The sequence below is a fragment of the Mastigoproctus giganteus genome, chromosome 9, assembly GCF_048544385.1.
Source record: "Mastigoproctus giganteus isolate SK-2022 chromosome 9, ASM4854438v1, whole genome shotgun sequence".
In the NCBI taxonomy this organism is placed as follows: Eukaryota; Metazoa; Arthropoda; class Arachnida; order Uropygi; family Thelyphonidae; genus Mastigoproctus; species Mastigoproctus giganteus.
Genome location: NC_143583.1, coordinates 58,867,734 through 58,894,883, shown reverse-complemented (window position 1 = coordinate 58,894,883; position 27,150 = coordinate 58,867,734). Strand labels below are relative to the sequence as shown.

At 37.9% G+C, this 27,150-nt stretch overlaps 1 pseudogene across 1 annotated transcript in view; it reads right to left on the bottom strand.

Moving 5' to 3' along the window:
• LOC150080270 (ras-related protein Rab-11B-like) overlaps nucleotides 1-27,150 on the bottom strand; it is a 109,501-nt pseudogene that overhangs the window by 31,641 nt on the left and 50,710 nt on the right. The window contains exon 3 of the transcript XR_016547424.1: nucleotides 4,714-4,907. The product of XR_016547424.1 is annotated as a ras-related protein Rab-11B-like (transcript). The remainder of the gene's footprint in view (nucleotides 1-4,713; nucleotides 4,908-27,150) is intronic.

Here is a 27,150-nt window from a genome sequence, read left to right as displayed (position 1 = left end):
CCGGGATATGCGGTGGTCATTCCCTGACCTTTCCGCATCCTCCGTATTTGGTGGTGACGGGCTCGAACCCCGGTCTAATCAAGAAGCGTGTGCTGCGCACTGCTGCTCCTTCCCACCTGGCTACCGAGGCGCCGCAATTCTGCCTGGACACGATAGGAGGGAGTATATGATGAGAGCCTTGTTGATCAATTCGGCCTTGGGGGAGATTGTGCAAGGTTCAAGGGGTAGAATTTTTTTTCAGCCTGGTCTGTGCTTGTTGACAGGAGAGACTGCTTCTAGAGGGATGGGGTACAATTAAATAGAAAAGGTGCAAGAATATTTGCTGATGCTATCGAGGCAGTGTTAGGTGGGTCGGAAAACTGCTAGCTTGGAGGGGGGGATACACAGAATAAAAGGTTAACAGTGGCTGCAGGCAGAGGCAAAAGTGATTCTTGCGCTGCTTCTATTAGAATGAATAGCAGCAGGGAAAACAAGACAATGTTGATTTCCAGGACTGTTGGGAGTCATAGTGGAACAAATGAATACATGGGCTGTGTTAGGGTAACTAAGAGTAGAAACGGGTGCATGTATACTTGCATGTACACCAATGCTAGGAGTATAGTTAATAAATTTGATGAGTTTAAAGTGCTAGTCAAGACATCAAAGGCAGATATTGTTGGGATATTAGAGACATGATGTCACACAGATATAAGCAGTGCAGAATTGGAATTTGGGGAGTACAATGAGTACAGAAAGGATAGACAGGACAGGGAGGGAAGAGGGGTTATGCTATTAGTTAAGAAACACAAAAAATCTAAGGAAGTGCATCCAATTGATGTTGGTGAACAATGCAATGTTGAGTCTGTTTGGTGTAACATATGCACTGGGAAAGGAAAAATGAGTAGGTGTGTGTTATAGGCCTAATGAATCTGATGAGTACAATGAGCAATTGTGCAGAGAAAGAGTGGGCCAGTAAATCAAAATGTGTTATAATGAGGGATTTTAAATTTCCAGATATTGACTGGAAAGTTATTCATGCATTAAGATATTAACTGGAAGGATATTCATGCATTAAGAATTTGCAGATAAAGGAACCATTTGGTGACAGTGATCACAATGTACTGATATGGGAATTACTTAAAAAGGTAACTACAGGGGTCTCACACAGTTTTTAAATTCTGTACAGTGGGATCAACTGGTGAGGTTCAGGCCTATATGAATGTCAGCTGAATTAATGAGGCTCATGGCAGAGAAGAAAAATGTATGGGATGCATATCAATTACCAGGTGACACAGAAGCCTATGGCAGATATAAGCTTGTCTGTAATCAAGTCACAAAGGAGGTTAGGCAGCCTAAGGCAGATTAAGAGAAATCTTTGGCAAAGGATGGAATGAAAAACAGCAAAGAGTTTTTTACTTATCTACACACTAGAAGGAAAGGGATGAATCAGATTGGACCACTTAACATAGATGGGTTTACTATTGATGATCATGCTCAGTTACCTGATAAACTGAATGAGCATTTTGCATCAACATTTACACATGGAGTTATGCCAGAAGTTTATCAAACTCTAACAGGGAACTAAGTGATTTTGTAAAAACTGAGAGCAAAGTGGAGGAGAAATTGTTCAAGTTAAACATAAGGCACCCGGGGTGGATGGGATCTATTCAGTATATTAAAGGAGACAGCAAAGGAAGTAAGCAAACCCTTAGCTATCATTATGAGAGCTTCCTTGGACTCAGGGAAGGTCCCAATTGACTGGAGGTGTGCAAATGTATCACCAATTCACAAAAGGGATTCAAAAGGTGACTCAAGTAACTATAGACCAGTTAGTTTAACTTGTGTTCCGGGGAAAATAATGGAATCACTGGTTAAAGAAGCATTGCAGGATCATCTAGACAAGATGATCCTGCAATAGTTAAGACACAGCATGAGTTTGTTAAATTGAGGTCTTGTCTGACTATTTTGATTGGATACTATGATGTGATCACAAAGGAACTGAATGTCAAAAATAGTTTTGATGTCGTATACTTGGATTTCAAAGGAAAGCTTTTGATACTGTTGCACATGGAAGACTGCTATACAAATTGGAGAGGTATGGTATTAAGGGTAAGCTGCTACAGTGGATAAAGGGATGGTTGAGTGGGAGAAGACAGAGAGTGGTAATCAATGGACACTGCTTTTCGTGGACAAATGTTATTAGTGGAGTTCCCCAGGGTTCGGTGCTGGGTCCATTGTTGTTTTGTGTATTCATCAATGATATTTATGAAGGTATATCAGGATTAATGCTGAAGACCTTGTCATCCTGGTTTCAGGGCAATCATGTGCATCCATAAATTACTGGAATAAGTTACCTACATGGGTGGCTGAGGCTGACAGTTTGGGTAAATTAAAAGGTCAGCTGGATAGTTACCTACAGGAGAAGGGAAATACACATGTTGTCTATTTCCTTTTCTTTTATTAATTATTTATTTTATGTAATTTTATTATTATTATTTTACTTTTTTTTTTTTTTTGTACAGCATAAGCCTTAGGCTTCCTTGCACCATATGGCCATTACTAAAACTAATAAGCAGTGAGGGACACTCAAGATCCAAAAAAATATATATTTCATTAAACACAAAATTTCAATAGAGTCAGAGGATTTTCAGTGTACCAGAAGAACAGTTTAATAACAAAATAAACAGTCATACCAAGTGTATGACTGTTTATCTTGTCATTAAACATTATCTTGTTATTAGGCATGTATAATAGACAAATGGCAACAAAAAAAGAAATAATTAAGATGACAACACAATTAGAAAGTTCACTAGCAACTTTAGTTCCAAGTAAAAGAATTTCTTGTTAATTTACAACAAATGCACTTTCTCACAAATCACACTATTGTTCAAACTACTAATAACTATGGTAGCCACCATAATATAAAGCTAACTAGCTTAAAATTTACAATAATACTTTCTATTTCAGCTTGCTGTGTTTGTTAGAGTAGTGTACAAACGTTAACTTTCCTTTTAAGTATAAAAGTCCAAATCCTATTTTTGTTAGCAGTGTTTGGATACTCTTGGCTTTCTGACAGTTCTGGAATTTAACCCTGGCATTAAAATCCACTCCTGTTTTCAGGATGTCACAGAAAAAAAAAAAAAAAAGCAATCCCTTACCTCCTCTATCTTTAATCATGAAGACCTTGGAAAACTTTTATTTTTATTGTTAATAATTCCAGCAGTAGTAAGTCTATTACTCTTCCACTTAAATTTACAACAGAAGTTATTTCATTCGATTCCCTCTGAATCAAATTAACTGCCTCTATACTTTTCAATGAGTAGCTTAAAACAATAGGAAAATGCCTCTACTTATATTTTAATCTCCCTTAACATAAACTCATTGTTTACTAATGCCGTAACTTTAAACATATAAAATCATTATACAAAATTAATGTTACCATTTACATTTAACATTACACTATCTCTCCATACGGAATGCTTTCATCACCAAGGATATGCAGCATTCCATATGGAGTGCTGCATGTCCTCAGTGATGAAACAACAAATTATTGTTGGAAACTGCAAGTGCGGGAAATGTGAATATGCCAGTAGTTAACAACAGGAAATAGGCATGTATTAGTGAATGGAACAAAGGGTTTCTCTTACAAAGAAAGGCTTAAGTTTTGAAAATTACAGTGTCTGGAGACACGGCACGTGCGAGGTGATCTGATTGAGGTGTATAAGGCCTTGAATGGTTTGAGCATGCTCAATGCTGATGAGATTCTTCCTCTTGCTCAGAATAATCACCTTAGAGTACATAAATTCAAATTGAGGAAAGACAGTTGTAGGATTCATGTGCAGAAGTTTGCCTTTAGCCAGCAGGTGGTTGATTGCTGGAACAAACTTCCATCTGTTGTAGAAGTTGATAGCTTAAATAGATTCAAGGCAGAACTAGACAAATACTTGGAGCAAGTGGATGGGTGAAATGAGAAGGGGGTGTTTGTTTTTGGCTGATGATATATAAGCTTGCTTTCTTCCATCATGTGCCTTTGCTAATGCTAATGTGTGCAGATGCATGCACGCATGAGTTGAAATAAGTTATAATTCATCAGATGTAAGAAAACTAGAGCAGATTACCAAAAATTCAATGGTTAAATAGTTTTAAAACTCATTTAAAAACTAATTAATTATTTAGCATTCTTTGCTTGGATTGACTATATGAGTATCTATAGCAAAAGCATTCACTACTAAAATGGTGTATGCATAGATGGGAGAACTGAATAATAACATGGCAGTTTTATAGTCTTGAAGGCAAGAAAGTTTACTGAATAGGCTCAGTTTTTTCAAGTGAGAAAGTTCTAAATATTATCTTCAACTTCTACAAAGTGACAAATTTCTTTTCAGTGAAATAATATTAAACATTACTGCTCTCGTTAGTGTTAAACTCCTAAAAAAAAGAATAACACTTACATGAGCAGTGTGCCAACAGTGAGAGCATAGTTATTATCTGAAAAACTCTATGGATATGCTAATTCAAATTCAACACAATTAATAATGCAGGCTAAATGTCAAACATACTAAAGGATAATTAAATTTCACATTGATGTCACTAATAGTTACTTGTTCTCACTCATATTATTTTGTTCTACCACACATTGCGCAGCAATGTGCTCATTTTCAAAATTCTTCTAGTAATAATGGTGTCAATATATATATATACACACAAATTAATAAACAACCTGAAAATACTCACCTGCAAATATTTTTGCTTCATCAGTAGGAACTGCTCTGAGATGTCTCAGATCACATTTATTACCTATTAACATAATGACAATGTTCTGATCGGCATGCTCCCTAAGTTCCGTTAACCACCTATTGATGTTATCATATGTTATATGTCTTGCTATGTCATACACAACAAGTGCACCAACAGCGCCACGATAATAACTGAAAATATATGGTTTGGTATGAGAAAAGAATTTCTATTAAGGAAGAGAGAAACATTGAAATCTGACTGTTCATTTAAAATGACAGCATCAATATACTATTCATTTACTTTTATTTTAAGATTAAATATACACACTATATTAAAAAAAAAAAAAAAAAGTTCTTGTTTATACTCTGGCACAACCACCAGGTCATTGGAGTTTACAATAAATCATCAATACAAATGCTAATCATATTTAGCAGTCACGGGCTTAAACCTCAGCCCGTGACTGCTATATAGGAAATAATATTTATATAAAATAATTTATAAATTTTACAACAATCATAACAAACCTCAAAGTGCCTGAGGCTTATTTGTGAAAATTCTTCTAGTTAACATTGCCAATGGAAGTCTAAAACACTGACAAAGCTGATATTCAAATCAACTGTCAGTCAAATGCATCACTTTTTCTAGTATTGTGATGGCTGAATATTCCATTGTACCTTTTCACATCTTATTATTAATGGGGACTGTTAGTAACCATCAATACATACAATATGTATTAACGGTTCTGAAACATTGACTCTGCTGCATTTTTAGACTTGAATCGTTTAGGGCCTTGCAAAGGTGCAATTTATTTCATTTTACAATTCAATAACTTAATTTGCCAAAAATAAGGGGTTTTCATTTATCTATTTAGTGATATTATTTATTCTTATGTGTCTCTTTTACACAACATATTAAAATGTAGTTGAGAAAAATGGACAAATAAAAATAAGTATATAAAAAGATAAAACTTAGGTCGATAAAGATAAAGCTATCGCAGACATTCTCTCAGATATGCCAGACAAGCTGTGCTTGCTACCAGGGAGTCTAAAACGTCGATGGAACTGATATTCGGGTGACATTCAAGTCAAGTGGACCCAATTTCGGCGAACTCCAGACGGTCTGTGACAGCCAAATCTTCTGTTTGCACCTTCATAATGGTGGGACTGTAATCCTGGATATAACCCCTATGCGCAAGCACACTGTGGGTGACCACCCAGATGTGAACCAACGTAAGCAGGGGTCGAGGTGTGGTACCCACACCACACGGAGGAATGCCACCCCTCTGTGTTACCAGGCAATACTTAGTGGTAAATGCCTCATCAACCAGTGCAATACCACAACTTTGCTTATTGGAGGCGAGAAATGGTGGAACCCATGTTTAGTCTCCAGAGCTAAGTTCCGGTCAAACCTCCCCCCATCTCTTCCTCATGCAGTATGATTGATGTCTTATGATGAACATCATGGCGAGATCCAAACTTCCGTACATTTCGAGGGTACAGCACTAAAATGACGTTCGCAGGCCGGCCACTAGTTAGTACACCGGACCAAACCTATTGATAACTCTAGGAGGCTTCCAGATCAGCTAGTGTATAATCTTGCTGCCTCTACTCTGCCAGATTGTTGTTGGTATTGGTTTAACGACACAAGAGCTACTAAGGCCAAATTGTGTCTGTTCATCGTCTCTGTCAGACAGTAACTGGAGGCAGTCTGAGTAGTTTGTATCGGGGCATATTGTCGAGGCCACGTTATGTCAAGGATCTGGGTATATTCTTACCATGTGTACACCATATCCAAAAATTTCATTCCTTCATACAGCATGACACCCCCACACTTTTTTCTTACTATTGAATACACCATGAATTGTCAAACTAATAGAACAAACATATCTGCAACGAAAAGATCTAAACCTCCCATATACTTCCTGGTTCATTTCACAAATATAAGTGGTCTCAGTTCTAATCTTCTTAATGATGTCCATTTCCACTTACAGTCTGCCAAACCCCATGTACTTTTTCTGACAGAATCTCAGTTGATTCAACCACTGCTCATTTCAGTTACCCAAATTATTCGCTGTATGATTCCTTTCACGTCAAAGGTGGTACTTGTGCATATGTCCATTCCGATATTTCCTGTCAGACACTTGGTAATTTGGAATCTCCTCTGTTCGATCTTCTCTGGCTTAAAATTTCTCAACCTCGTTCTGTCAAATTCATCTGTTGTCTCTACTGTTCTCCCAACTCCACTAATCACTTGAAACTCTTTGACTTCCTCTCTTTGCAACTTGACATTCTCCAGTCCAACTTTCCTAACAGTGAGGTTATTTTCCTTGGTAATTTTAATATTCACAATTCCAGCTGGCTTCCATTTTCGAGACCCAGCTAGTCAAGATGCTGAGGCTTTTGCAATTACTAATGACCTTGCACAGTGTTTATTTACCTACCAGAATACCGGACAATCCTAACCATACAGCCAACATTGCTTGATCTTTTTCTCACAAACAACCCTTCTAAGTACATGGTCGAGGTGAGTGGTCCTTTCGGCAACTCAGATCACAACTTGGTGATTGTCTCTTCTCCAATGGAGCCTTTATCTCATGGCTATTCCCAACCTCGTGTTGTTTGGCATTACAAGAATGCAAAATGGGATGACCTGCGAGATTTCTTTTCTTCTTTTCCTTGGTTGGATTACTGTTTCAAAACTTCTGATGTCAAAGTTTGCTCAGATCGTGTCAGTGAAATTATTCTTCCAGGAATGGAATCCTTTATCCCACACTCCACTTTAAAATCTCGTCCTTTATCTAAACCTTGGTTTTCCAATAAATGTGCTAAGGCTGTTCAAGTCATAATTGGCTTGTTTCTAATTCTTCAGTTTCATTTTTAGAGTTTGAACAGGCTAAGAGTAGAAAACTTGCTTCTTGCCCTAATGTTAGCCGAGCATTATGGTCTCTTGCCAAAGCTATTGGCCGCAACTTTTGCCCATCTCTGCTACCACCTCTGTCCAAACCCTCTGTCCAAATCTAAAAAACTTGGTTTTCTCTTTCGCTCTCGGGTTACTTTTCTTCAAACAGCTGCTCACTCTGTATAAATCGCAAATCCGCTCTGCCATGGAATATTGTTCCCACATCTGGGGGTGGTGCCCCCAAAACCTCTCTCAGGCTCCTTGATTCCATTCAGAAGAGAGCAGTTAAGTTAATTAATGATTCATCTCTAACAGAGTCTCTCCACTTGCTGTCTCATAGAGGTACTGTTTGTGCTGCATGCCTCTCCTAGAGATACTTCCATGGGCACTGTTCTTCTGAATTGGCTTCTATAATTCTCGCTCTCTTTCAAAACAGTCCAAACACTTGCCGCCACCAGCCAACATCCATTTACCGTCCAACTTCAAACTCACAGAATCAACTCTTCATCTTCCTCATTTATTTATTCAACTGCCGTTTTCTGGAACAACCCTCCTTCATACCTATTTCCTGAAAATTACAGTCTACAGAAGTTCAAGTCCAATGTCATCATATATCTTCTTTCGTCTTCTCAACCTCCAACCCAAGCATGGTACTAAGTACTATAGGTTCTAATATCTCTCGTGTTTGGGGTTTACATATAAAAAAAAAAAAAAAAAGTTTTGGGCTGAAACCCCTCAGAGCACTGGTGGGGGGCACCCAGATGCAAAAGGGCCCTAGAACAACAGAGCAACTTTCTTTTGGGGGGTTTTGGGGTTGAAATACACAGTGGTAGTTTTTGGCAGTCAGATGCGCAGGAGGAGAGTTGGTTCTCCATGGAAAGTCTAAGGCAGAGGATGCACACAAAAATCATTGTTCCTCGCAGTATAGTCAACGTAGTATGTTGTTACTTTTTTAGGCAGAATCACTATCCAAGTTACTCTATTTGGGACACCTCTCCAGCCAAGGTGGCAACATGGCAGCCATGTCTGGTGAAGTGTTAGCAGGGTTTAATAGACAGCATATGATATCATCGGCATAGGCCATAAATGGAGGTATATCATTCATTAGCAATAGAAATATTGCCAGTAGTTCAGATGCAACATGGGTTTGTTAACTGGAAGTCTTTTCTGATCAATTTGATTGAATACTATGAAGTGGTCACAAAGGAACTGGATGCAAAATATAATTTTGATATCTTATACTTGGATTTTAGGAAAGCTTTTGATACTGTAGCACAAGGAAGCCTACTGTACAATCTGGAGCAGATGGCATTAACTGCAAAATGCTGCTGTTGATAAAGGGATAGTTGAGTGGGAGAAGACAGAGGGTGGTAATCAAAGGACACTGCTCTTTGTGGAATACTGTGGAGTCCCCCAGATTTCGGTGTTGGACCCAGTGTTGTTTACTGTATTTATCAATACTGATGAAGGTATATCAGGGTTAATGTTTAAGTTTGCAGACGATATGAAGGTTGGCAAAAAAGCCAAGTTGTTAATGACAATAATAACAGTACACAACTGCAACAGGATCTAGAAAAATTGAGCAGATGGGCTGAGAGGTGGCAACTGAAGTTTAACTTTGACAAATGTAAAGTGCTGCATATGGGTAGCAATAACCCCCCAAAAGTAATGTTCTAAATGAGTAGTATTACACTCAGGGTAGTGGAGAATGAAAAGGACCTGGGGGATAATTGTGCAGTCAGACATGAAGTTTTCTGAGCAGTTCAGACAATCTGCAAGAGTAGCTCGTGTCCTGCAATGATATTCACAAATTTTTCTAGCAGAAATAAGGTGATTATCTCCTTGTATAAGGCAATGGTCAGGCCACACCTTGACTACTGTATAGAGCAGAGTTTCCCAAACTTTTTGAAGTGTGGAACAGTGTTTGTAAGGTTTTTTTTTTTTTTCACAGCCCACATAAATTAATGTATTTTCAATATTAGCATTAGTAGAGGCATTTGATGCAAGAAAGAAAGCTTATGCAGCATCAGCTGAAAAAAAAAAATAATAAATAAAAAAAATAATAATAAATAAATAAATAAATAATAACCATTTCCACTTCAACTCCTCGGTTCGTTCGAAATACCTGTCCAGCTGAGCCTTAAACTTATTTAGGCTATCAACTTCCACGACAGGGGATGGAAGTCTATTCCACCAACCAACCACCCGCTGGCTAAAGGCAAATTTCCTCACGTCTATCCTACATCTGTCTTTTCTCAATTTGAATTTATGCCCTCTCAGGTGATTATTGTGAGCAAGAGGAAGAATCCCATCAGCACTGAGCATGCTCAAACCATTCAAGGCTTTATACACCTCTATCAGATCACCTCGCTGGTGCCTAGTCCCCAGACACTGTAATTTGCAAAACTTAAGCCTTTCTTCGTAAGAGCACCCCTTTGTTCCATTCACTAATCTTGTTGCCCTTCTCTGTACTCGTTCCAGCATCTCTACATCCTTCTTGAAATGAGGCCTCCAGACCTGTATACAGTACTCTAGGTGTGGCCTGACCACTGCCTTATACAAGGGAATAATCACCTCTTTATCCCTGCTAGAAAAATTCCTATATATCATTGACAATACACCATGAGCTACTCTTGCAGCCCTTCTGCACTGCTCAGAAAACTTCATATCTGCCTGCACAACCACCCCCAGGTCCCTTTCATTCTCTACCACTGTCAGTGTAGTACCACAGAGTTGATACGTTGCTCTGGGGTTGCTTTTTTCCATATGTAGTACTTTACATTTGTCAATGTTAAACTTCATTTGCCACCTCTCAGCCCATCCTTTCCAGTTCCTGTTACAGTAGCGTAGTGTCCTTGACAACCTTGCCAACCTTCTTATCGTCTGCAAACTTGGACATTAAGCTGGATATACCATCATCAATATCATTTATAAATACAGAAAACAATAATGGACCCAATACTGAACCCTGAGGGACTCCACTAATAACATTAGTCCACGATGAGCAGTGTCCATTGATTACCACTCTCTGTCTTCTCCCCCTCAACCACCCCTTTATCCATAGCAGCAATTTGCCTCCAATGCCACACTGCTCCAATTTGTGCAGCAGTCTTCCATGTGCAACAGTATCAAAAGCCTTTCTAAGATCGAAGTATATAATATCCAAGTTATTCCCTGCATCCAGTTCTTTTGTGACTGCATCATAGTATCCAATCAAATTGGTCAGGCAAGACTTCCCTTTAACAAAACCATGCTGTGTCTGAGCTATAACTGAAGTCTTGTCTAGATGACCCTGCAGTGCTTCTTTAACCAGTGCCTCCATTAATTTTCCAGGAACAGAAGTTAAACTAACAGGTCTATAATTACTTGTGTCGCCCTTTGATCCTCCTTTGTGAATTGGGGTTACATTTGCACATCTCCAGTCCATGGGTACTTCCCCTGAGTCCAAGGAAGCTCTCATAATTATGGCTAAGGGTTTGGCTACTTCCTTTGCTGCCTCCTTTAATATAACTGGATAGATCCCATCCACCCCAGGTGCCTTTCTTGTGTTTATCATCAACAATTTCTCCTCCACTTTACTCTCAGTTATTACAAGATTCTCTAGCTTACTGCCAGAGTTGAATACACCTCTGACATTCCCCTTGCTGAATAACTCCTCATGTGTGAATGTCTATGCAAAATATCATTCAGTTTGTTAGCTACCTGAGCAGGATCAACAGTTGACCATCGATATCAAGTGGACCAATCTGATTCATCCCCTTCCTTCTAGAGTTAACATAAGGAAAGAACTCTTTGCTGTTTTTCTTTGCATCCCTTGCCAAAGATTTCTCGTAATCTGCCTTCACCTGCCTAACCTCCTTTGTAACTTTGTTACAGATTAACTTGTATCTATCATAGGCTTCTGTGTCACGTGTTAATTTGTATGTATCCCATGCATTTTTTTTCTCTGCCATATGTCTCATTAGTTCATCTGACATCCACTTAAGCCTAAACTTTGAACAATATTTCTTAGTTGGTATGTAAAGCCTAGTAGCTTCCAAGATAAGTTCTTTGAATGCTTCCCATTTTGAATTTGCTGTTGGTAACATCATCAGTTGGTCCCACTGTATAGAATTTAAATACTGTCTCAGTCCATCGTAGTCGCCTTTACGAAAGCAATAACCCTTCCCTTTACCCCTAATGGTAGTTACCTCTTTGAGTAAATCCCACTTCAACACACTGTGATCACTGCCACCTAGTGGTTCATTTACCTGCAGATTCTTAATGCATGAAGAATCACTACTGACAATCAAATCAAGAGTATTACTCCCTCTAGTTTCCTCCCGAACGTGCTGATGTAGAAAACAATCATCCAATAAATCCACAAAAGCCTTGCTAGTGTGTGCGTGACCAGCCCCCAAATTCCAGTCAATATCTGGGAAATTAAAATCCCCCATTATAAGACTCTCTGATTTACTGGCCCACTATTTCCCCGTACAGTTTCTTATTATACTCATCAGAGTCATTAGGCCTATAGCACACTCCTACTCTCAATTTTGATCTCCCAATGCTTATGTCACACCAAACTGACTCGTCACTGCACTGTCCAGCAATGTCGACTGTCTTCACTTCCTTGGATTTTATGTATTTCTTAACTAATAGCATAACCCCTCCTCCCTTCCTACCTTATCTATCCTTTCTGTAGACATTGTACTCCCCAAAATCCAGTTCTGCATTTCTTATATCTGTGTGACACCACGTCTCTGAAATCCCCACAATATCTGCCTTTGATGTTTTGAGCAATACCTCAAATTCATCAAATTTATTTACTAAACTCCTAGCATTGGTGTACACGCAAGTATACATGCACCTGTTCTTTTTCTTAGCTACCCTAACACAACCTATGTGTTTATTTGTACCCCAATGATTCTCAGCAGTCTGAAATATCCTGCATCTTATTTTCCAGGCTGGAGCTCATTCCAATAGAAGCAGTGCAAGAATCACTTTCACCTCTGCCAGTGGCTACTGTTAATCTATTAGTCCTTGTATCCCCCCAATCTAGCAGTTGTCCGAACCACCTAACACTGCCTCGATAGCATCAGCAAACATTCTTGCACCCTCTCTATTTAAGTGTATCCCATCCCTGTAGAAGCAGTCTCTCCTGCTTACACTCGTAGGTTCAGGAAATAATGACACTACCATTAGGACATTTAATATACCAGTAATAATGCAATTAAGTATTCATTAACATAAGTAAATATAAATAAAATATAGGTAATTCATTTCTTTGTTTATTATCAAAAGTTTACATAAAATTGACATATTTTAGGAAAGAAAATTTTCTTATGGTTTTATGTAGGTATATTTCAAATAAGGTGTTCGCAGTCCGGTACCAGGCCGCAGGCTACACTTTGGGAAACTCCGGTATAGAGGCCTCAATTTAGGAAGGATGTAGAGCTCCTGGAACAAGTACAGAAAAGGGCAATGAGATTGGTGAATGGAACAAAGGGTTGTTCTGCAAATTGCAGTGTCTGGAGACTAGGCACCTGTGAGGTGATCTGATTGAGGGGTGTAAGGCCTTGAATGGTTTGAGCAAGCTCAATGCTGATGGGATTCATCTTCTTGTCCAGATTCATAATTGCCTGAAGGGACATAAATTCAAATTGTGGAAAGACAGTTGTAGAATTGATGTGCAGAAATTTGTCTTTAGCCAGTGGGTGGTTGATTGCTGGAAAAAAAAAAAAAAACTTCCATCTGTTGTTGTGGAAGTTGACAGCTTAATTAAATTCAAGGCAAACATTTGGCGAGAATTGGATGGGTGAAATGGGAAGGGTTTTTTTTTTTTTTTTTTTGGCCGATGCTGTATAAGCTTGCTTTCTTGCATCATATGCCTCTACTAATGCAGCGTTCTCCCCAGAAAATTTTGCCAGCCAGGTGGTGGCATTATGAAGTAGCTGGGTGGAGAAGTGTATATAGTTTGAGCATGCTCAATGCTGATGGGATTCTTCCTCTTGCTCAGAATAATCACCTGAGAGGGCATAAATTCAAATTGAGGAAGGACAGATGTAGGATAGACATGAGGAAATTTGCCTTTAGCCAGTGGGTGGTTGGTTGGTGGAACAGACTTCCATCCCTTGTTGTGGAAGTTGATGGCCTGAATAAGTTTAAGGCTGAGCTGGACAGGTATTTTGAACGAACAGAGGGGTGAAGTGGAAGTGGTTATTTTTTATTTATTTATTTATTTTATTATTTTTTTTTGGCTGATGCTGCATAAGCTTTCTTTCTTGCATCAAATGCCTCTACTAATGCTAATGCTAACTTCACAATATTATAACATTTTCTGTTATTTCTAAACATGCCTGAAGCAATCCAGAGCGAAAAATTAATTGCATAATTTAACATTATATGCTCCTGTCACATTCGCCTCTATCACATAGTACGTTCGAATTAATATTGATCGAGATCAGTGAGCAGTACCAAATGTTACCGCGAGAATTGCTTAAATTTTAGATGGGCGGTCAGTTAAATTCACTGGTGGTGCACCCATTCGATAGGTCCTGGGAAGAACACTGCAATGCTAATGCTTAGTTCTGCAAATTGCAGCATCTGGAGGCCAAGCACCTGCAATCGATAGGTCCTGGGAAGAACACTGCAATGCTAATGCTTAGTTCTGCAAATTGCAGCATCTGGAGGCCAAGCACCTGCAAGGTGATCTGATTGAGGTGTGAAAAGCCTTGAATGGCTTGAGCAGGCTCAATGCTGATGGGATTCTTCCTCTCATTCAGATTACATGCCTGGGGAGCATAAATTCAAATCGAGGAAAGACAGTTGTAGAATAGATGTGCAGAAATTTGCTTTTAGCCTGCATGTGTTTGATTGCTGGAACAAACTTCCGTCAGTCGTGGATAGCTTAAATAAATTCAAGGAAAAATTGGACAAACGTTTGGAGCAAATGGATGGGTGAAATGGCAAGTTTCTTTTTCTTTTTGGCTGATGCTGTATAAGCTTGCTTTCTTGCATCATATGCCTCTACTAATACCTCTTGTGTTTGGGGTTTTCCTTAAAAAAAAAAAAAAAAAAAACACACACACACAGCAAGAATATACCCAGCTCCTTCTCCTTGACATAATCTGGTCTTGACAATGCCCTCTACATACTCACTACTATGACTCTCTCCAGTCACTATCTGGCAGAGTAGAGACAGCGAGATTATACACTAGCTGATCCTAGAGAGTTACCAATAGGTTTGTCCTGGTTGAGTATGTAGTATTTACTGCCTCATACTGCCTGGTAACACAGAGGGTGGCATTCTATTGTGTGGCATTCACATTACACTACTGCCTACATTGGTTCACACATGGGTAGTAACCTCCAGTATACTAGGTGCTATATTTCAGGACTTGCATACCAGGGTTACTACCAGTCCCACCATTGTGAAAGTGCAAGTAGAGGATCTGGTTGTTGCAGAATAACCAGACTTCACTAAATTTGGTCCACTTGACTCAAGTGTCATGTGAATATCAGTTGTCATTTTAGACTGGTAGAGTCTAAAACACTGACACACAGAATGTCTGTGACAATCCTCAAGGACCAAGAGTAGTGGCATATGCTTTAAATAAATGGTAATATACTTCCCACTTGAAGCAGTTTTTTTTTTTTTTTTTTTTATTTAAAATAGTGCAATACCAAGACAACTCATAGTCGAACTTCCTCCACAATGAGATTAATTCACTGAGCTGCAAACTCAGTTTGCTCAAAACTACATTTTTTCGGTGTTTATGAATGATATTGATGATGGGATATCAAGTTTAATGTCTAAGTTTGCAGATGATACAAAGGTTGGCAGGGTCGTTAAGGACAGTACTGACGCTATGCTGCTGCAACAGGATCTGGAAAGGTTGAACAGATGGGCTGAGAGGTGGCAAATGAAGTTTAACATTGACAAATGTAAAGTACTACATATGGGTAACAGTAACCCCAGAGCAATGTATCAACTCTGCGGTACTACACTGACAGTGGTGGAGAATGAAAAGGACCTGGGGGTAATTGTGCAGGCAGATATGAAGTTCTCTGAGCAGTGCAGACGAGCTGCAAGAGTAGCTCATGGAGTCTTGTCAATGATATACAGGAATTTTTCTAGCAGGGATAAAGAGGTGATTATTCCCTTGTATAAGGCAATGGTTAGGCCACATCTTGAGTACTGTATACAGGTCTGGAGGCCTCATTTCAAGAAGGATGTAGAGCTGCTGGAACGGGTACAGAGAAGGGCAACAAGATTAGTAAATGGAACAAAGGGTTGCTCTTACGAAGAAAGGCTTAAGTTTTGCAAATTACAGAGTCTGGAGACTAGGCACCGGCGAGGTGATCTGATAGAGGTGTATAAGGCTTTGAATGGTTTAAGCATGCTCAATGCCAATGGGATTCTTCATCTTTCTCAGAATAATCACCTCAGAGGGCATAAATTCAAATTGAGGAAGGACGGATGTCGGATAGATGTGCGGAAATTTGCCTTTGGCCAGCGGGTGGTTGGTTGGTGGAACCGACTTCCATCACTTGTTGTTGAAGTTGATAGCCTAAACAAATTTAAAGCTCAACTGGACAGGTATTTCGAACGAACGGAGGGGTGAAATTGGAGTGGTGTGTGTGTGTTTTTTTTTTTTTTTTTTTTTGGCTGATGCTGAATAAGCTTGCTTTCTTGCATCATATGCCTCTACTAATGCTAATGCTAAGAGCCTATGCCAAACACGTACAATTAAATTAAATTAAATTAAATTAAAATAGAATAGAACTCGGATAAGAAATTCCCACATAAGAAGTTCCCCTTTACTAGGTTTGGTTTCCTAATTCCCAATTTCAACTCTATATATTGTAATGTATTATTTTCCCACGTAAGAAGTTTCTCGCATAAAAAGTACATGATAAAAATTACACGATGTATTATAATAATGACGTTTTCCCACTTAATTCATTTTTCGATTATAGAAATTCTTTATTTTTATATTAAAAAAATATAAAAACAATATAAACATTTTGGTAATCAAACAAGTTCGTGCATAGCATCATTTTAGTTCGTAGTGAACCATCGAAGTAAGTGAAATGGAATTTTTTTTTTTTTTTTTTTTTTTTTACATCTCATATTGTGAATGCCTTCACAACAAGTTGCCTGACATTGCACTACATGGAATAAGCAACAATTCACCAGTGAAGAAGACATGTTACTTGTTCTCGGTGGATACCACCACCCAGGCATGGTGCAGTGGTGATATCCGCTGAGAATCCAGTAGCAAAGTGTTGTCTATTTGAGAACCCATTGTCAAAGCATTGCTTATTTGAAGTAGTTCAATATCAGGGAAACTCGTGAAGGCATTCACAAAAATGATACTACACACTAACTTGTTCAATTACAAAATTTTCCGTAGTCTGAGGTTTTCAGACCCAAACCCCACACCTTTTTAGTATAAACATTTTGATATAATGGAAGTGACACATTGCAATTGTTTTCATCAATATCCATAAATGGATACATCGACCACGTGAAGCATTTGCCATTAAGTTCTGATGGTTCTGAACAGTTTGATTACTTAGTGGATTGTTGCTCTGTCTTAATGTAAATGTGACCTTTTAAGGTATGTTGAAACTCCAAAGGAGCTCATCCTTCCAACTTGGTAATGAGTTTAATGAACAGTGTTAAGCAATTAGAATATGTTAAAAATAGAAAATATCAGTTTAAAATTTCCCATAGGCAGAGTAAAATATTTATAAATTCTGAAATATTGCTTAAAAATCATCTTTAACTTATGTATGTGTTTCTTTTCATTTTTATTTGTGTAGTTATTTCATACCCTTAGTTCATTTTCCCTTCTAAGAAGTTTCCCCTCATAAGAAGCTCAAAACCCTTCCACTCCCTTGGAAAACTTCTTATCCAGGTTCTACTGTATATTGAAAATAATTTGTACTCTATAAAAACTAAGAGCAACCCGGACAATCACTTTTTGGCAAAGGGGAAGGTATGAGTAATTAAGAATTCCCCTCCCTTTTTTTTTTTTTTTTTTTTTTTTGGCAGAGGCAGAAAAATTCCGCTTCCTTGCATCATTTAGCCATTATAATACCAGTATTAACTAGTGCCCTTGATAGCAAAGTGGAATATTTTGTTATTAAGAGCTCTAATTTTTACACTGCAAAATAGGAATTCTTTACTTTTTTTATATATTTTACTGCATTATTCTATATCACTTTTATTTCGGACTATTTATTACTTACATTCTAGTCTACCTATATTCCATACATTGGTCTGATGGTTGATCACTATACTTTGCATTTCAATGATTTAGGTAATTTTTTTTTTATATGTCTTTTATTTTTTAATATACATATTCAAATACAGGTAGCCCTCGATTTACGTTGCGGTTAGGTTCCTGGGAAGACAGGCACAAATGGAACCCTTTATATAACATAGTCAATCAGAAATCACAGGGTTAGGTTCTGGGCACCAAAAATTTTACCTACAACTTTGCATCAATTGTTTTATTTTATTAGCTTCCTTCATAGTTGTAGTAATAGTCGATGGAGGCATATTCATAGCCCTACAAGCATTAGGGCAGCTTTCACCAGACATGGCGTTTCTTAATTCTTTTAAATTTAAAATTTTATAACACAATTGGCAAAAACTGCACACGGATATCACTATTATTTTTATTTAAATTTATTAATAGCACAATTAATAAAAAATGGTAGCGTAATAAATTTCCAACGTGTAAATAGCGTAAACACAACCAACTGAATATTTCACCGAGTGGACCTTTACTACCCGCATCCACGAGTGGTTACTTTGAGGGTAGGAATCTTTCTCGTCTCTGATACGGATGTGCTAATTGCTGATTGCCTCAGATTGTCCTAAGTCATGTGAACAGTGGATAGCACAGTATGATACCAATAAATTTGCAAAAAAAAAAAAAAAAAAAAAAAAAATTTGCAAAAATAAATAAATAAATAAAAATGGCATTGGGGTTAGTGATCAACGCAAATCGGACCAGCGCAAAATGAAGGCTACCTTTAAATATAGTTTAGAAAAAACATATATGTAACAGATATATCTTGTTATATATATCTGATTCTGTCAAACATGCTAATTTTAGAAAGTAGCTACTATGCATTACATTTTTCTGTCTCTGTCAACTACATTTATCCATGAATTAATCTAAACTACCATTTACGAATAAAAGTGTCCAGACACAGAAGACCAATGCAGAGTGGTGTGATATCCTCAAATTATAGTAACTGAATAAAACAGATATATAAGAACAGGTATATAAAAAATAAATCTTAGATAAGGTGTCAGATTTAATAAAAGTTAAACAAATGTTAGTGATCTTCTATTAGACCTAGATATGGAACACAGAGATTTAGAATGCAAAAAAATAAAAGTAATAAATATTATGAAATAAAAATATGCAAAAACTAGAGCCCTTGATAATGGCTCTAGTTTTTGCATATTTAATGAATAAGGGGTTGTCCAATTGATAATATTACTTCATTAAAAAAATCTGTTAGTAACATTCGGTCAACTTATGGATAAACAAAGTCATTTTTAAAGAGGACAAGTCCAAGCTTCATCATTGTCTGTGGACAATAAAGACAGAAAAACATAATGCAGGGTAGCATTTTTTCAAACTATTTCAACACATGCATTGAAATAACACCTGCTTCCTAACTAAACAATTACCCTGCCAACCTTTGTATCATCTGCAAACTTAGACATTAAGCCTGATATACCTTCATCAGTATCATTGATAAATACTGAAAACAACAATGGACCCAGCACTGAACCTGGAGAACTTCACAAATAACATTAGTCCATGAAGAGCAGTGTCAATTGATAACCATTCTGTCTTCTTCCACTTAACCATCCCTTTATCCATAGCAGTAACTTGTCCTTAATGCCATATTGCTCCAGTTTGTACAGCAATCTTTTATATGCAACAGTATCAAAAGCCTTCCTGAAATCTAAGTGTATGCTGTCAAAATTATTCTTTGCATCCGGTTCCTTGGTCACTGCATCACAGTAACCTAATCAGATTGGTTAGACAAGACTGCCCTTTGACAAATGCATGCTGTGATTGCAGTATAACTGCATGCTAGTACAAATGGTCCTGCATTACTTCTTTAACCAGTGTTTCCATTACTTTCCCTGGAACAGATGTTAAACTAACAGGTCTGTAATTACTCATGTTGCCTTTTGAACTCTCCCAATATGAATTGGGGATATATTCACACTTCTCCAGTCCATATGGACCTCCCCCCCCCCCAAATCCAAGGATGCTCTCATAATTATGGCTAAGGATTTGCTTACCATCTTTGCTGCCTCCCTTAATATAATTGGATAGATTGTATCTGCCCCAGGTGCCTTTTTAATGTCCATCCTTGACAATTTCTCCTACACTTTCCTTTCAGCTATCACAGTCATTTAGCACCTCCTTAGGGTTTGATAAACCTCTGGCATCCCCTTCTCTAAAGAATCCCTCATATGTGAATGTAAATGCAAAATACCTATTCAATTTTTCTGCAACCTGAGCAGGGTCATCAGTTAACCCACAGACATCAAATGTCTCAAAGTGATTCAACCTCTTCCTTCTACTATTAATATAAGCATAAAAGTCTTTGCTATTTTTCTTTGCCAGCAACTTCTCATAATCTGCCTTAGTTTACCTAAGCTTCTTTGTGACTTGATTACAGACAAATTAATATCTACCACAGATTTTTGTATCATCTGATAATTTATATGAATCCCCTGCATATAAATTTTCTTCTCTGCCACGAGTCTCAATAGTTCATCTTACATCCATTTAGGTCTAGGCCTTGAACAGTATTTCTCTGCTGGTATGAAAAGTCTAGTACAGTCAGTCCTCGTATAACACGTGTTTACACTATACGAATTCGATTATACACGATTTATAAATAGGCGAATGATATCTTATATAACACAAACGAATTCGCTTATGCACGAATCACCTTTGTTTTTGCAAGAAACGGCTGTCGAACACGGAATCACCCCCAACCGAACGCAACATGATAGGAATGAAGAGAAGATTCTGAAAATGTATTTGTTTTTTATATCAGTGAAGGGGAAACGCATTTCACCATAATAACGTAAAAAACAACACAATTCCAGCTATCGGTATAACGCATTTCACCATAATAACGTAAAAAACAACACGATTCCAGCTATCGGTATAACGCATTTCACCATAATAACGTAAAAAACAACACAATTCCAGCTATCGGTATAATCGCAAATGCAAATTAGATTGAATTTACTACCAGTTTATAACAGATTCCACTAGCAGAAACTCACAGAAATGTTCTTTAGTAAAATGTGAGGTGTTAATAGTGTATCTCTGCATTTACGGTGTTGTTTATTCAGTTGCCACACGCATGCAGCTTTGTTTATGTGTATCAAGCGTGCCTCCTCGTTTTGTAATTGTGCTTTATTCCCTAAAAATGAGTAAAATACTTAAAAGGTGTGAAAAGGAAGTGTCCTGGGGCACACTGCAGATTCAGATAGAAAACAAAGCAATATCGATAAACAGAGGCGGACTGGGTCAAAAATTCTTACCCGGGAAAATTTATAGTGGCCTCATACTATGGTTTATGGCCAAAACCACACCGGTCTCCGGCCCACCGGGGTTTCCCCGGTAAGGCTTATGGCCAGTCCGCCTCTGTGGATAGAGAAAAAATATGAAATTGTGAAACGCTTTGAGCGAAATGAAAAACCATGTGATATTGCACGTTCTACAGGCCTAAATGAGGCAACGCCGAGAATTACACAGAATGCAGAGAAAATAAAAAAACTTTCATAGCAAGAACAACTCAAAGTGTAATTAAAATCCATTTGATCAAGACACAAAGAATTGGAAGAGATGGAACGGCTGTCATCTTTTTGGATAGAAAATCAAACAAAAACAAGTTTGCTTAAGATAGAAGCAAAAGCAGCATTAGCAATATTTTATTACGTAATAGTCGTAATAAAATACTTACGTATTTTATTACGATTATTTATTGTGTTTGGTAATGTTTTGGTTACAAATGTGTGTTCAATCTTGGGTGGTCGGCACCTAACCCTATTTTTCCCACAGGGCCTGTTTATATTGCACGAGGGTTTCTAGGAACACAACTGTCGTGCTATACGAGGACTGACTGTACAGCGGTCGGCAACCTGCTGCTCTTTAACTTTTAGCCCACTTGTAAAACAAGCGTGGAGCACAGCGGGCACGGGTGGCGATGTGAAAATAGCATTAGTTTCAGCACAAGCCACAAACACTTCTCAGTTTAGCTTGCCTGCACATCACGAGCAGAGCACATATACTTCAAGGTGTCAAAGATTAATTGTTGCAGTGATAGCAAATATAAAATGGTCAAAACAGGAACAAAATAATATCTGTGTGTATGTATGTAGTGTTTGTGATAGGTACATGAATTCATATTATAAATCACTTGACTTTTTAAATCAGTGACATGGTATTATTAAACAAGAAATTAGAAGACTTTAAAATTGCTATCATTTTTAAGCTAGCTGTCAACTCAAAAGAGAAAGATTGATCAAGAAAACCTTTAAGAAGGAATGGACTGAGTCATAACCCCGGGGGCTCACATCTGGTGAGTATGGGCTTGGCACACCCAGGGTCCTGAGCTGGATATCATCATTCTTCCCTTTCTTGGTGATTCCCTTTTACTTTTGTCTCTCTCTCTCTCTCTCTCTCTCTCTCTCTCTCTCTCTCTCTCTCAGGGTTACTCGGGAACTTTTTTTTTTTCCTGGTGCAGCATAAGCCTCAGGCTTCCTTGCATCATATGAATATTAATAATAATAATAATAATATGCATTTGTGGCAAATTTTACAGGACTTCCATTGTGTTTAATATGTAGTGATAAACTTTCACACAATAAAAAAACAAACGTAGAAAGACATTTTTTGACTAAACGTGATACATTCACCAAAACATTTCCAGCTGGTGAGCCAAGAAAAAAAAAAAGGCTGTAAACGAGTTGCAACAGAAAATGTCATTAACGAAGAATTCATTGTCAAAGTGGATCAAATCACCAAACAATAGAAATGCTGCTAGTTTTGTAGTTGCACGTCAAATTATAACACGGGGAAACTGTTTACAGCGGCAAATACATAAAAGAATGTTTTATTAAAAAGTTGAAATATCTTTTCAGCAATTTTCAAAACAAAACAGAAAATTAAAGAGAATGCCAGTATCTGCAAAAACTGTGAGGGACAGAGCTTTATTAATGGCCAAAGATATAACCAGTCGGCAGATTATGGACCTAAAGTCAGTATCCAGATTTTCCATAGCCTGTGATGAATCATGTGATGTTGGTGATATCACGCAAGTTGTCCTCGTTTGTAAATATATAAATTCTCAAGGACTCAAGAAGAATTGCTTGATTTACTGCCACTTACATGACAGACAGGTGGAGAGGATATAGAAACTGCAATTACTGAATGCTTCAAAAATAAGAGAATTAATATGAACAAAATAATTTGTATCGTGACTGAGGGAGCCCCGAGCACGAGAGGCAAGAACAAAGGTTTCATTAATTTATTTAGAAAAAAAAAAAACATTTTGCATGATTTGTTTTCCTTTCACTGTATAATTCATCAAGAGGCACTTTTCTCACAAATGTTTCCAAAAGATATAACAGCAGTGATGGATTTGGTCATAAAGATAGTCAATAAAATAATCTCAAGACCACTATATCATCGACAATTCCATGAACTTCTTGATTAAGTCGATTGTCAATATACTGACTTTTATGCATAACAGCGTTAGATGGCTTTCTAGAGGTGAAGTGTCGAAGCCATTTGGTGCTTGTCTTGATGAAGCGAAATTATTTTTAAGATGGAAGGATATTAATGCTGAATATGAATAAGACTTATGGATTTACTGAATGACTGTTTACTATAGTGGAATGTTAAAGAGGCAAGAAGAGAGAGAGCAGTACCATTTATCTAATTATCAGAAATGAATCTTCATGCATTATGAATCTACAAATAAAAGAACCACTAGGTGGCAGTGATCACAGTGTATTGATGTGGGATTTACTTAAAAATGTAACTACCATCAAGGGCAAAGGGAAGGGGGTTTTTACTTTCATAAAGGAGATTGCAGTGGTCTCAGACAGCTTTTAAATTCTATACAGTAGAACCAACTGATGATGTTACCAACAGCAAATTCTAAATAAAAAGCATTCAAAGAATTAATCATTGAAGCTACTAGACTTTTCGTACAAGCTGAGAAACACTGTTCAAAGTATAGGCCTAAATGAATGTTAGATTAACTGATAATTCTCATTGCAGAAAATAAAAATGCATAGGATATACATAAATAAATTATCAGGGGACACAGAAGCCTATGGTAGATATATACTAGTCTGTAATCAAGTCACAAAGGAGGTTAGGCAACCAAAGGCAGATTACGAGAAATCTTTGGGGAAGGATGCAAATAAAAACAGCAAAGTCTTCTTTACTTATGTAAATGCTAGAAGGAAGGGGATGAATCAAATTGGTCCACTTTATATCAACGGTTTAACTGTTGATGATCCTGCTTAAGATGCTGACAAACTGAGTGAGTATTTTTAATTTACATTTATAGATGAGGAATTCTTTAGGGAGGGAGATGCAAGAAGTTTATAAAACTCTAACAAAGAGCTAAATTATTTTGTAATAACTGAATGGAAAGTGGAAGAGAAACTGTTGAAGTTAAACATAAGAAAGGCACTTGGGGTGGATGGGACCTATCCAATTTTATTAAGGGAGGCAGTGAAAGAAGTATGCAAACCCTTAGCAATAATTATGAGAGCATACTTGGATTCAGGAGAAGTTCACTCTGACTGGGGGTGTGTGAATGTATTCCCAATTCCCAAAGGGGGATCAAAGTGTGATATGAGTAATTTACAGACCTGGTAGTTTGACTTCTGTTCCATGGAAAATAATGGAGTTAATGGTAAAAGAAGTAATGCAGGGTCAAACAGACAAGGCTACAATTATATTTTACACACACAGTATGGGTCTGTTAAGGGGAAATCTTGTCTGGCCAATCTGATTGGATACTACGATGTGATCACAAAGGAGCTTGATACAAAAAATAATTTTGATATGTACAATAGAACGTCAATAATCTGAACTACCGTATTTCCCCATGTATAAGACGCACCTTAATTTTGGGGCCCGAAATTTGAAAAAAAAAATGTATTACATAAAGTTATTGAACTCAAGTTTTATTCATCATAAAATTCATACAACTCCTCATCACTGTCAAAACTCCCATCCATTAGCTTGTCCTCATCTGTGTCTGATGACGAATTACTGTCTTCATATATTGCAAGGCGCCTCCGTAGCCAGGTGGGAAGGAGCAGCAGAGCATAGCACACGCTTCTTGATTAGACCGGGATTCGAGCCTGTCACCACCAAATACGGAGGATGCGGAAAGGTCAGGGAATGACCATCGCATATCCATGGAGCAATATGGCCTTAGTTGCTAATGCTCCTAATAACAAACAAACAACTTTCATATATTGCCTCTTCCTCAGTTCCATCTATGGCATTTGAAATGCCACACTTCTTAAATGACTTGACAACGATCTCAATCTTGATATTATCCCAGGATCTTTTCACCCAGGTACAAACTTCTCCTATAGTTGGTTTCTTCACTCTTCCTGCTGGTGTCAAATTGTCCCCAGAAGACTTCATCCATTGGTTCCATTTGTCTCTCATGGCAGCTTTGAAGGGTTTGTTAATGCTGACATCAAGTGGTTAGAGTTGGGATGTCAAGCCTCCAGGTATGACGGCAAGTTTTGTTTTTTGCTCTGCAATCTTCTTTGTGTTTTTTGTTATGTGTGCCCTAAACTGATCAAGCACCAATAGGGCAGGTCTGCATAAGAGCCCACCTGGTCTCCTGCTCCAAACTTTCTAAAACCAGATCTTCATCCTATCCTGATCCATCCAACCCTTGTCATGAACAATCACTCCTCGAGGAATGTCTTCTTTTGGCATCGTTTTGCGTTTGAAAATCAGCATAGGAGGCAGCTTGGTTCCGTCGGCACAACAAGCTAGAACAACTGTATAATGGCTCTTTTCATGTCCACTTGTCTTCACAGTTAGTTTTCACCCCCTTCTTATCAACAGTTCTGTTACTTGGGACATCAAATTGAAGGGGGACTTCGTCCATATTTGCAATCTGTCCCAACTCAAACTGATGTGTCTTCCGACATTGAATAACAAAACGATGAAATTCAAGGACCTTCTGCTCATAGCTTTCAGGCATCTTTTGGGAAAGTCTGGTGCGTGTACGCATGCTCAGTCCATTCCATTTCATGAAACCGAAGCACCAATTGTGTCCTCCTTTGAAATCAGTAACTTCTTTTTCATCAGCAATTCTTCTTGTCTCATGCTGAACCATCTTTGTGGACACAGGAATTCCAATTTCCCTTTGCTCTTCAATCCATATCTTCAATTCCCTCTCTAAATCAGGCTATTTTGCTGACTTGCCTCTCATGGCCTTCTTCTACCGTAGGTGCCTCCGTAGCCGGGTGGGAAGGAGCAGCAGTGCGTATCACACGCTTCTTGATTAGACCGGGGTTCACCAAATACGGATGATGTGGAAAGGTCAGGGAATGACCACCGCATATCCCGGAGCAATATGACCTTAGTTGCTAATGCTCCAAAAAAAAAAACCAAAACAACAACAGCATCTTCCGCCGTGGCGTTTTCAGTAGGGTTTATTCTTCCCGTAGTCAGACTGATTGTTTTCTCAGTTGGAGGAGGACCAAACTTACGTTCAGCAGCACAATTTCCATTCACTTTTGCAAACTGGATCACTTTTAACTTGAATTCAGCACTGTAGGAAAATCTTTTCTGAGCCATTTCTGGGCAGAATGTGACAAACGTAACCTAATATACCGGTAACAAGTGTGAAACAATGAGTGCAAAGACAACAAGTGCGAAAAAGCGGGAAATGCAAGTAAAAAAAAATCTACAACCACTGTATAAGACGCACCCAGTTTTTAGACCCCAAATTTTTCGAAAAAAGGTGCGTCTTATACATGGGGAAATATGGTAACTGGGACTGGGGGGATAGTTCAGACTTCTGATAGTTCAGACTTTTGATAAGTTCAGATTTTTGAACTTATCAAAAATTTTTTTTTTACTGTTCTGGAAACTGGAAAAAAAAAAAAGGGGGGGGGGGGGGTTAGTTTAGAAATAAAAACACTGGATTTAAAATCTGAGGGACTGCCTAATTTTTTGTTAAAATCCAGTGCCTTTTCATACAACAAAGATCCAGATATGGGTTCTCCTAAACTTCATCTCTGTGTGAACCACAAATAAATGGAACCTTTGCGGGATGGGTCATTTAGCTGTTCTCATAGTTTTTTTTTTTTGCACCATCTGAATCAAGTTTCAAAGCAAACTTGAAAATATTTTCCTTGTTTTTAATGTCTGTTATGGTTGACTTTCCAACCTCATAAAATTTTGCTGACCTGCTTTTTCCCTTTGAAAG